The sequence below is a fragment of the Triticum aestivum genome, chromosome 7B (assembly GCF_018294505.1).
Source record: "Triticum aestivum cultivar Chinese Spring chromosome 7B, IWGSC CS RefSeq v2.1, whole genome shotgun sequence".
NCBI lineage: Eukaryota > Viridiplantae > Streptophyta > Magnoliopsida > Poales > Poaceae > Triticum > Triticum aestivum.
Window position 1 is genome coordinate 149,389,689 of NC_057813.1, and position 12,017 is coordinate 149,401,705.

The following is a 12,017-nucleotide window of genomic DNA, read 5'->3' on the forward strand; positions in this document are numbered from 1 at the left end:
AAGATGAAGGGGGGCTCTCTCCCCCTTGCTTCCGGTGGCGCCGGAGTGCCACCGGGGGCCATCATCATCACCGTGATCTACACCAACAACTTCACCGCCCTCATCACCAACTCTTCCCCCTTCTATGCAGCGGTGTAACCCCTCTTTTACCCGTTGTAATCTCTACTTAAACATGGTGCTCAACGCTATATATTATTTCTCAATGATGTATGGCTATCCTATGATGTTTGAGTAGATCTGTTTTGTCCTATGGGTTAATTGATGATCGTGATTGGTTTGAGTTGCATGTTTTATTATTGGTGCTGTCCTATGGTGCTCTCTGTGTCGTGCAAGCGTAAGGGGTCCCCGCTGTAGAGTTTGCAATATGTTCATGATTTGCTTATGGTGGGTGGCGTGAGTGACAGAAGCACAAACCCGAGTAAGTAGGTTGTTTGCGTATGGGATAAAGGGGACTTGATACTTTAATACTATGGTTAGGTTTTACCTTAATGATCTTTAGTAGTTGCAGAAGCTTGCTAAAGTTCCAATCATAAGTGCATATGATCCAAGAAGAGAAAGTATGTTAGCTTATGCCTCTCCCTCAAATAGAATTGCAATTGTGATTACCGGTCTAGTTATCAATTGCCTTGGACAAATAATTTTCTCGTGACAAAAAGCTCTCTACTAAAACTAACTTAGTTGTGTCTTCATCTAAACAGCCTCTACTTTTTATTTACGTGTTCTTTATTATGTTGAAAACCTATCCAACAACACCTACAAAGTACTTCTAGTTTCATACTTGTTCTAGGTAAAGCAAACACTAAGCGTGCGTAGAGTCGTATCAGTGGCAGATAGGACTTGAGAGAATATTTGTTCTACCTTTAGCTCCTCGTTGGGTTCAACACTCTTACTTATCGAAAGAGGCTACAATTATCCCCTACACTTGTGGGTTATCAAGACCTTTTTCTGGCTCCAATGCAGGGGAGTCATAGCGTGGGGTGAATATTCTCGTGTGTGCTTGTTTGTTTTACACTAAGTAATTTTTATTTTCTGTTCTAAGTTGTTCTCTATCTTTAGTTATGGATATGGAACACGAAATACAAAAAAAAAATAGGTGTACTTGCTACTCACGGAGATGGGGAACCTCCTAAAACCCTCGATGTTGGTTATGTGAGTGATATTATGTACTACTTTGATAATCATGAGAAAACCCCATTCAATTATGTTATGGGAGACACGTTGCATCAACATGAATACTTTAGGGATTATTGCTTGACTCAAAAAGGGAAACTATTATGGGAACAAATTTATATGTTGCGTTGGTATGCTAGGGAACTATGCTTGAGATATGATTATACTTGTTGCTCTAGGATGAAAGCTCCACACCTTTCCTTTTCATGCAAATTTAATGATAATAAAACCTTGGCTTCTTATGCTAAATGTATATATGATTACTATGATGTGGAACAAATAGAAGAATTTGTTGCTTTTATGGGTGCTTATGAGATTGAATCTTTATTTAAAATGTGTGAAAATCTTGATGATGCTGTTTACAGACCTGAAAAATTTGCTATACTTAGATGTTGCTATGAGAATTATGAATATAATGCCGATATTGATGCATTTATCGAGGAAGTCTCCTCTGTCCAAGAAGAGACTAATATTTTGCAGGAGTCTATGGAAGAAGAAATTGATGAAACTGTGAGCTCATTGGATGAAAAAGATGATGAGGTGAGCGAAGAACAAAAGGAGGAAGAGCGGATTAGCTACCCGTGCCCACCTTCTAATGATAGTCCTATTATCTTTTTGAATTCTTCCGACTACACTATGTCGGAGAAGTTAGTGCTTATTAAGGATTATATTGATGGGTTGCCTTTTACTACTACACATGATGATTTTGATGAATATGATATGCATGTGCTTGCTGCTCCTACTTGCAATTATTATGAGAGAGGAACTACATCTCCGCCTCTCCATGTTTCCAACACGATAAAATTGCAAGAAACTGCTTATACTATGCATTGGCCTTTACTATGTGTGCATGAATTGTTCTTTTATGACATGCCGATGCATAGGAAGAGAGTTACACTTCGTTGTTGCATGATATATGTTACTTTGTGCTCACTACTAAATTACAAATCATTGTTAGTTAAAATTGGCTTTGATATACCTTGGGATCCGGGTGGATCCATTACTTGAGCACTATATTCCTAGCTTAATGGCTTTAAAGAAAGCGCTGCCAGGGAGACAACCGGAAGTTTTAGACATTCATTTATTTCTATTGAGTGATTATATATAGTCTAAAAACAAAAAAAGACTAAAGAGGGGAACCCAAAACTTTTCAAAAAGGAAAGTGAAAGTGAGAAAGACAAGCATTGTTGAAGTGGGGGAGCTCTTTGAACTTTGTTCATGCTCACTGAAACTTTGTGAATCTTGATTACAGAAACTTTTCATCAAAAATAATTATCCCCTTGTATAATTCCACTGTGTTATAAAAATAATGTGCCAAGGTTTGCCTTTAGGATGTTTACAATGCTTGTTGGTTTGTGCGGTGCGGGACAAAAACTTTTGCTGTAGCGCGCGATTTTAAATTTTTAACTGGTACGTCAAATGGTTTTGATTCTTTTTGCACTGTTTTTATGTACAAATTGTTTATTTTCTTTAATTTTGGTAGAATTTTTTGGGGTAACAGAAGTATGGTGAATGTTCAGATTGCTACAGACTGTTCTGTTTTTGACAGATTCTGTTTTTGATGCATAGTTTACTTGTTTTGATGAAACTATCAATTTCTATCAGTGGTTTAAGCCATGAAAAAGTTATATTACAGTAGACACAATGCAAAAACAAAATATGAATTGGTTTTCAACAGTACTTAGAGTAGTGATTTGCTTTATTATACTAACGAATCCTACCGAGTTTTCTGTTGAAGTTTTGTGTGGATGAAGTGTTGGATCGAGAAGGTCTCGACATGAGGAAAAGGAAGAGAGGCGAGATCTCAAGATTGGGGATTCCCAAGGCACGCCAAGTAAATATTCAAGGAGACTCAAGAGTCTAAGCTTGGGGATGCCCCAGAAGGCATCCCCTCTTTCTTCAACAAGTATCGGTATGTTTTCGGATTCGTTTCGTTCATGTGATATGTGCAAGTCTTGGAGCGTCTTTTGCATTTAGTTTTCATTTTTCTTTTATGCACCATGCTGGTATGAGATAGTCCTTGGTTGATTTATAGAATGCTCGTTGCACTTCACTTATATCTTTTGAGTATGGCTTCATAGAATGCTTCATGTGCTTCACTTATATCATTTGAAGTTTGGATTGCCTGTTTCTCTTCACATAGAAAACAGCCATTTGTAGAATGCTCTTTTGCTTCAGTTATATTTGTTAGAGCGTGGGCATATCTTTTGTAGAAAGAATTAAACTCTCTTGCTTCACTTATATCAATTTAGAGAGATGACAAGAATTGGTCATTCACATGGTTAGTCATAAAATCCTACATAAAACTTGTAGATCGCTGAATATGATATGTTTGATTCCTTGCAATAGTTTTGCGATATAAAGGTGGTGATATTAGAGTCATGCTAGTGGGTGACCATGGATTAGTAGAAATACTTGTGTTGAGGTTTGTGATTCCCGTAGCATGCAAGTATGGTGAACCGTTATGTGATGAAGTCAGAGCATGAGGTATTTATTGATTGTCTTCCTTATGAGTGGTGGTCGGGGATGAGCGATGGTCTTTTCCTACCAATCTATCCCCCTAGGAGCATGCGCGTAGTAATTTGCTTTGATAACTAATATTTTTTCAATAAGTATGTGAGTTCTTTATGATTAAAGTTGAGTCCATGGATTATACGCACTCTCACCCTTCCATCATTGCTAGCCTATTTGGTACCATGCATTGCCCTTTCTCATCTCGAGAGTTGGTGCAAACTTCACCGGTGCATCCAAACCCCGTGATATGATACGCTCTATCACACCTAAGCCTCCTTATATCTTCCTCAAAATAGCCACCATACCTACATATCATGGCTTTTCCATAGCCATTCCGAGATATATTGCCATGCAACTTCCATCATCATCATATACATGACTTGAGCATTCATTGTCATATTGCTTTGCATGATCGTAAGATAGCTAGCATGATGTTTTCATGGCTTGTCCATTTTTTTGCTGTCATTGCTACGCTAGATCATTTCACATCCCGGTACACCACCGGAGGCATTCATATAGAGTCATACCTTCGTTCTAGATATCGAGTTGTAATATTGAGTTGTAAGTAAATAAAAGTGTGATGATCATCATTATTATAGCATTGCCCAGTGAGGAAAGGATGATGGAGACTATGATTCCCCCACAAGTCGGGATGAGACTCCGGACTTTATGAAAAAAAAGAGGCCAAAGAAGCCTAAATAAAAAAGGGGCCAAAGAAGCCCACCAAAAAAGGAGAAAAAAATAAAAAAAGAACGACAGAAAAAGAGAGAAGGGGCAATGTTACTATCCTTTTACCACACTTATGCTTCAGAGTAGAACCATGTTCTTCACGTAGAGAGTCTCTTGAGTTATCACTTTCATATACTAGTGGGAATTTTCATTATAGAACTTGGCTTGTATATTCCGATGATGGGCTTCCTCAAATGGCCGAGGTCTTCATGAGCAAGCAAGTTGGATGCACACCCACTTAGTTTCAGTTTGAGCTTTCATACACTTATAGCTCTAGTACATCCATTGCATGGCAATCCCTACTCCTGGCATTGACATCAATTGATGGGCATCTCTATAGCCCGTTGATTAGCCGCGTTGATGTGAGACTTTCTCCCTTTTTGTCTTCTCCACACAACCTCCACCATCATATTCTTTTCCACCCATAGTGCCATATCCATGGCTCACGCTCATGTATTGCGTGAAAGTTGAAAAGGTTTGAGAACGTCAAAAGTATGAAACAATTTCTTGGCTTGTCATTGGGGTTGTGCATGATTTGCATATTTTGTGTGATGAATATGGAGCATAGCCAGACTATATGATTTTGTAGGGATAATTTCTTTGGCAATGTTGTTTTGAAAAGACATGATTTCCTTATTAGTACGCTTGAAGTATTATCGTTTTTATGTCAAATGATAGACTATTGCCTTGAATCACTCATGTCTTAATATTCATGCCATGATTAGATATATGATCAAGATTATGCGTAGCATTCCACATCAAAAATTATCTTTTTTATCATTTACCTACTCGAGGTCGAGCAGGAATTAAGCTTGGGGATGCTGATACATCTCCGTTGTATCTATAATTTTTTATTGTTCCATGCCAATATTTTACAACTTTCATATACTTTTGGCAACTTTTTATATTATTTTTGGGACTAACATGTTGATCCAGTGCCCAGTGCATGTTCCTGTTTGTTGCATGTTTTATGTTTCGCAGGGTTTGGGATATTTGTGATATGGTGCTGTCCTATGGTGCTCTCCATGTCGCGCAAGCGTTGATTCTTCCTCCCAAAAATCACAAATATCCCAAAAATTATTGGTGCTGTCCTATGGTGCTCTCCATGTCGCGCAAGCGTGAGGGATCCCCGCTGTAGGGTTTGCAATATGTTCATAATTTGCTTATGGTGGGTGGCGTGAGTGATAGAAGCACAGACCCGAGTAAGTAGGTTGTTTGTGTATGGGATAAAGGGGACTTGATACTTTAATGCTATGGTTGGGTTTTACCTTAATGATCTTTAGTAGTTGCGGATGCTTGCTAGAGTTCCAATCATAAGTGCATATGATCCAAGAAGAGAAAGTATATTAGCTTATGCCTCTCCCTCAAATAGAATTGCAATAGTGATTACCAGTCTAGTTATCTATTGCCTTGGACAAATAACTTTCTCATGACAAAAAGCTCTCTACTAAAACTAACTTAGTTGTGTCTTAATCTAAACAGCCCCTACTTTTTATTTACGTGTTCTTTATTATCTTGCAAACCTATCCAACAACACCTACAAAGTACTTCTAGTTTCATATATGTTGTAGGTAAAGCGAACACTAAGCGTGCATTGAGTCGTATCAGTGGCAGATAGGACTTGAGAGAATATTTGTTCTACCTTTAGCTCCTCGTTGGGTTCGACACTCTTACTTATCTAAAGAGGCTACAATTATCCCCTACACTTGTGGATTATCACTGGACCCCCCTGTCAGGACCCCGACTCAATGCCACATCGATCTAGCATGTAACACCTCATATCATTTTGCGGCCTCACGCACGGTATTCCCACGGGTGTCGTCTTACCTTTGCCCGGACCGTTTGCGTCTTTTGGCACACGTATATGATAGTGTCGCTAGCATCCATATGATGAGGAGCCCGGGCTGACATGGCTAGTCGTAAACCCAAAGTGGCACAAACCTACAGGGACAGGCATCCATGACCCAGCATCGAACGTGTCGGTCATCAGCGAGTGAATCCAGGCTGTAGCACTGGGCTAGCAGGACTCCGGTGAACCGGGCTGTAGCGGGCTAACAGGACTCCGGTATTCATCGCGTGACATTTCCCTGAAGGGACAGACACAGGAACGACGAAGGACACATGCCGGCCAGCCTAAGTGTTCCGGAGCAGTAGCAAGCTACCATGGCTCAGTGGAAACACCAGGAGACATTTCCCGGTAAGAGAGGCTACCAAGGATAAACAACTAGGTTGTCAGATCCCACACATACCAAGCATTTCAATAACATACACACAATATGCTCGATATGTGCAAATACAACATGGCATCACAACATGACTCTACAACTCAAGTATTTATTCATTAGGCTCCGAGGAGCGAGATATTACAAACAGGGGTCTCATGACCCAACATTCAGAGCATACATATCAAAGCACAAGCGGAAGCTATCATGTCTGAGTACAGACATCTATAAATGAAAAAGGCTGAGAAGCCTGACTATCTACCAAATCCTGCTGAGGCACAAGATCGTAGCTGAGGTAACAAGCTAAACGTCGAAGTCCACGTGGAACTACTAGTGAGACTGAAGTCTCTCTGCAAAAACATAAAATAGGCAAACGTGAGTACAAATGTACCCAGCAAGACTTACATCAGAACTAACTACATATGCATCATTTTCAACAAGGGGATGGTGGGGTTTAACTGCAGCAAGCCAGCTTTGACTCGGTGGCTATCCTAAACTACGACTGCAAGCGACTCTTTTGAGGTGGCGCACACGAGTCCACATATTCACCATATCAATACACCACTATGGATCCGCTCCCGTCTCCCTACGAGAACGCCATCCATAGCACTCACGCTTATCTTGCGCATTTTAAAGTATCCACTTTCACTTGTCTATGAACTGATATAAGCAACCCAGAAGTCCTTTACCGCGGACACGGCTATTCGAATAGATGATGTTAACCCTGCAGGGGTGTACTTCTTCATACATGTTTCCACCACTTAGCGTCTGCACACGACATGTGCTCGGCAGACTTCAAGCGAAAGCCGACGTGGGTGTAGACCACGACCTACCTAAACACCTAAGTCTCTAGTCCAGGTTTATCGCCTATTCGGGTTCCATCCATGAGGAGATCCGGCCGGAGTTTCGCTCACAGCCCCAAACGATGTGAACAGGGTTCCGTGACACCAAACGGGTGCCCGGTTTACCCGGCCACGTGCCTACCGCATCACAGCCCACCCCTACGGTCAGCGCTGTCCACGGCCTCCAGCATACTACAAACACCAGAAACTACTTGCAACTCCTGGACAGAGGACAAGGGTGATTAAGAAGTCGAGCGGGGTCATATTTCAGGGCCCAATGTATGGTAGTAGCTGAGTCATGGATCACAAACACAGAACTCAGTTCCTAAGGACGGCTTCAATGAGACAACCCACCATGTACTCCTACATGGCCTCTCACCGCTACCTTTACCAAATCGTGTTCACACACTTAGCTCTCAATGGTAGGACATGTTCACACACCTCTGATCCATTCCCGATGAATCAGACCTGACACAACTCTAAGCAGTAGCAGGCATGACAAACAAGCAAGAATGAGTAGGCACAACAGGGCTCAAACAACTCCTACTCATGCTAGTGGGTTTCATCTATTTACTGTGGCAATGACAGGTCATGCAAAGGATAAAGGGGTTCAACTACCGCAACAAGTAACAGATGAATCGTTGTTGTCCTAATGCAGTAAAAGAGAGCAGGAGCGAGAGAGTGGGTTTGTATCGGAATGAACAAGGGGGTTTTGCTTGCCTGGCACTTCTGAAGATAGCATTGAGTCTTCATCAGTGTCAACGATCACATCATCGGTATCACGTCTATCGAGAGGGGACAAATACCGGCAACATAGAAGGGAACACAATCAATGCAATGCACAATATGATGCATGATCATGACATGGCAAAATGAATGTGTTTTGAGCTAATGCAACTAGCAACAGATTAAATGAAGTTGGTTTGAATACAAGATTCAAATTTAAACTCCATATGTGATTATTCAAATGCCATTTAATTGATTTGTGCTAAACAGCAGCTATAAGTTGTTCTAACATGCATGAAAATGGTACAGATGGATTCCTTGAATTTTTCTGATAATTTTTCATATATAAATTATTTAATTTGGAGTTACGGTTGAATTTCTATGATTTTTAGAAGTTTATACAATTTTCTGGAATTTTCTGAATAAAAACAAATCCAGAAAACATTACTGCGTCATCCTGACGTCATGATGACGTCAGCAGGTCAACGTGGCACAGTCCGGTCAAACTCTGACCGGTGGGTCCCGAGTGTCAGTGTCTAACTAAACTAACCTAGCTTAGTTAATACTAACCTAACTTAATTAGCCGGGCGGGGCCCGCATGTCAGTGAGAGAGAGGGGGGTCAAACCGGCCAGTGGGGTCAAACCCGGGTCAAACTCGCCGGAGTTGACCCGAGGCTCGTCGCCGGCGAGGCCAGGGACGGCGGAGAGCGTCGGGATTCGCCCTCCGATGACCAAAAGAGCGGCGGAGGGGCTCTACGGGATGCCCAGGCTCGCGCGCATCTAACAGGGCAAACGGGAGAAGCTAGGGTGGCCGGAGGCGACGGCAATCATGACGACGGCGGCGGCCGGAGTTCGGGTGGTGGCGGGTTTGGCGCTACGAGCGGTGGTTTGGCGCGCTGAGGGCACTAGGGAGAAGCTCTTGCTCCTCCGCATCCAAAGGAACGGACGGGAGGCCGCGAGGTGGCCGGAGTTGAGCACGGCGTCGACCTCGGCGGCGGCCGGAGCTCGGGCGAGCTCGGGGTCGGTGTTAGGGAGCACGGCAGGAGGCAAAGGGGGGTGTTACGACCTCCTGGGGTTGCACTGAGCACGGCCGCGTGCTCGGTTGCAGCTCTAGGCAACGGTGGCTACGGCGGCGACATGGCCGGCGGCGAAGAGCTCTCGGCTCCGGTGGATATTGGCGCTAGCAGGAGAAAAAGTGCCAGGGGAGGGAGGGGATCGACGCAGCAGCTCACAGCGGATCGAACGAAGGGGTTGGTGAGCTCGGGGGCGTCCTCGTTGCTGCGAATCGAGCGGCGGCGATCTCCGGCCATGGCGATGAAGACGGTGGTGATGGCGGCGTTGCAGCGCGTCCGTGGCGTCGTGGCTTGTCGAGGAGGTCGGGGACGTCGAGACGGAGCTCGCAAGCACAGCGAGGGGTCGAGGGGGAGACGGTGGCCGCGGCGTTACGGTGGCGCGGCTGCGGCTGCGCTCGGGCGAGTGAGAGAGAGGAAGCAGAGGAGAGAAACAAGGGAGAGGGAGAGAGCGAGGGGGTCCAGGGGGTCGGGGCGGCGCCGAGGAGATGACGCGCGGCGTCGCGGTGGCCAGGCGATGCAGACGAGCAGGGTGGTGGCGTGGCGAGCTCGGGCGCGTGCGCCGTGTCCCTCCTCTGCCTACTGGCGCGAGGAGGAAGGCGACAGGGAGGGTAGCGGTGGCGGGCTGGGCCGCTGGAGGAGCTGGGCCAGGTAAGTGGGCGCCAGGTAAGTGGCTGGGCTTCTCTCTTTTTTTATATATCTGTTCTGTTTTCTATTTAATTGCCACTGAATTCAAATTCAAACAAATTTGAAAACAGTGCCAAAACTCCCCTGGATAATTTTATGTCACTTAAGGTCTACTCCTCATAAACATAAAATATCTCAGGACATTTGAAAATATATTCATTATATATTATGAATATAACTCCAAATTCAAATAAAATATTGATTTAAAATCAGAGCCCAAATAATTCCTTAGAAATGTCCCAAAATTTTGGTTTGATTTATAACTCTTGCCAAAATTGTCAGAGCTATTTCTAGGGCATTTTGGATTTACTGATTGCAATTTTAGGGTTTCTTGCCCCTTTATTAAAATGATTTCCGAGGCTTTCAATTTCCTCATTTCAACTTTCGGAATATAGACATGATGCACACATGAAGCTAGCCTAGAGCATTACCAGAAGCTAGGGATGTGACAACTCACCCCCACTAAACAAGAATCTCGTCTCGAGATTCAAGCGTAGGGTAAGATGAAGGGGAAACGCAAACTAACATAATCTCCACGATCCAGGGTGCACTTCAAATGAACGTTGATTCGTTCACCATCATTATCTCGAAGTCTTGCTCTGGGAACTCCAACCAACATGACAACGAGAGGAGAAGGGAACTCTAGAAGGATCAATCTTCTCGAAGGTCGAACAACTCAGGATTAACTCTCGGAATGAGACATAGCAACATCTCTCGAGCTGAGAGGCGAAGCACACATCTATAGGAATGGAGTGAAGCAGATGACGAGGGTTCACTAGGTAGACCACAATTCCACACCTAAGAGGGTGGTGAACGGTTGTCAACGTAGCGAGGAGTTGAGTTGCCATGATACCACGACGAAACATCCTGGAGGAGGGTGATTCATAGATTATTACCCTAAGTGGCAAAAAGAATTACCTTTGATCCAGAGATCATTGAAACTCTTCATACCAGCCTAAGGCAATCACAAGCGATCATTTGGAGGGGGTCGGTAGAATGGCATACTCGGACTTGGATGATGTGGATTACCTTGTTGAAAACAACGTAATGGATGAATTTGCTTATCACCGGAAATGGAAGAGACCCATGGTAGAATGGCACATTGGCGGTGCAAGCTGGGAACAAAATGCAAATGATGGGAATGATTCTGGTAACTAGGGAAGAACCCAACAATAGAGAGTGGATTCACTGTTTGAAAAGGTCATAGCATTGCCGAGGAAACCGAGAGGAATCCCAGTTAGAGCCGATGATAACACGTAGCGCTTGTGCGTGCTCTCAAGAACTTGAGCATTTCCATAATCATCAAGGTTTTACCAACATCCGTGTCAAGGATGCTGACAACACAACATACTACCATGATGAATAGCGATGGACGATGCAGATGCAAAGGAGGATAACACTTTCTCAGATTTCACCTTAGCGAGCCAAGGAACAAAATCTGGACGATCGACCGAGAGACATTTAGCACTCCGCTTCTAATGTTCTCCTTGATGTGCTAGCGTAACCCATTCATAGATATGGTTTGATATCTAGAACATCAAGTAAAAAGGTCGGACTTCGGGATCTCAAAATCCATAGGGGCAACTAGGGAGTAAATCCTACGAAATCCCTATGGGGAGGTGGCCAACTTCCTCAATCAAGATATTATAATAACAGGTCTTCCGGCTGGGTGTGTTGGCCACGACATCCACTTTACCGGTTTTCGAGGGACCGATATTATAGTTCTTGGGAAATGTTCCAAACCATCATATCTGCCTGAGATTCAGATCTGGTTGGTGTCAGGATATTCCAGACTCATCGAGTCTAGGAAGAAAAATGAAAGTTTGCAACACAAATCGACGAGATGACGTTGCGGGATTCTCGGGAGATGAACTACGATAGCAAGCTCCAAAACATGAGCTGGTTCTGCTACAAACATGTGAACATGTTGTCCAAGACAAGCATGACCACAAAGTAGTCTTATAATAAAACACTACCGAGTTCAGGAGGGGGAACCATCATTAATGACATCGAAGTCTCCACGCGTGGAAGTCCAAAGAGTTCACCTTGGACAGACT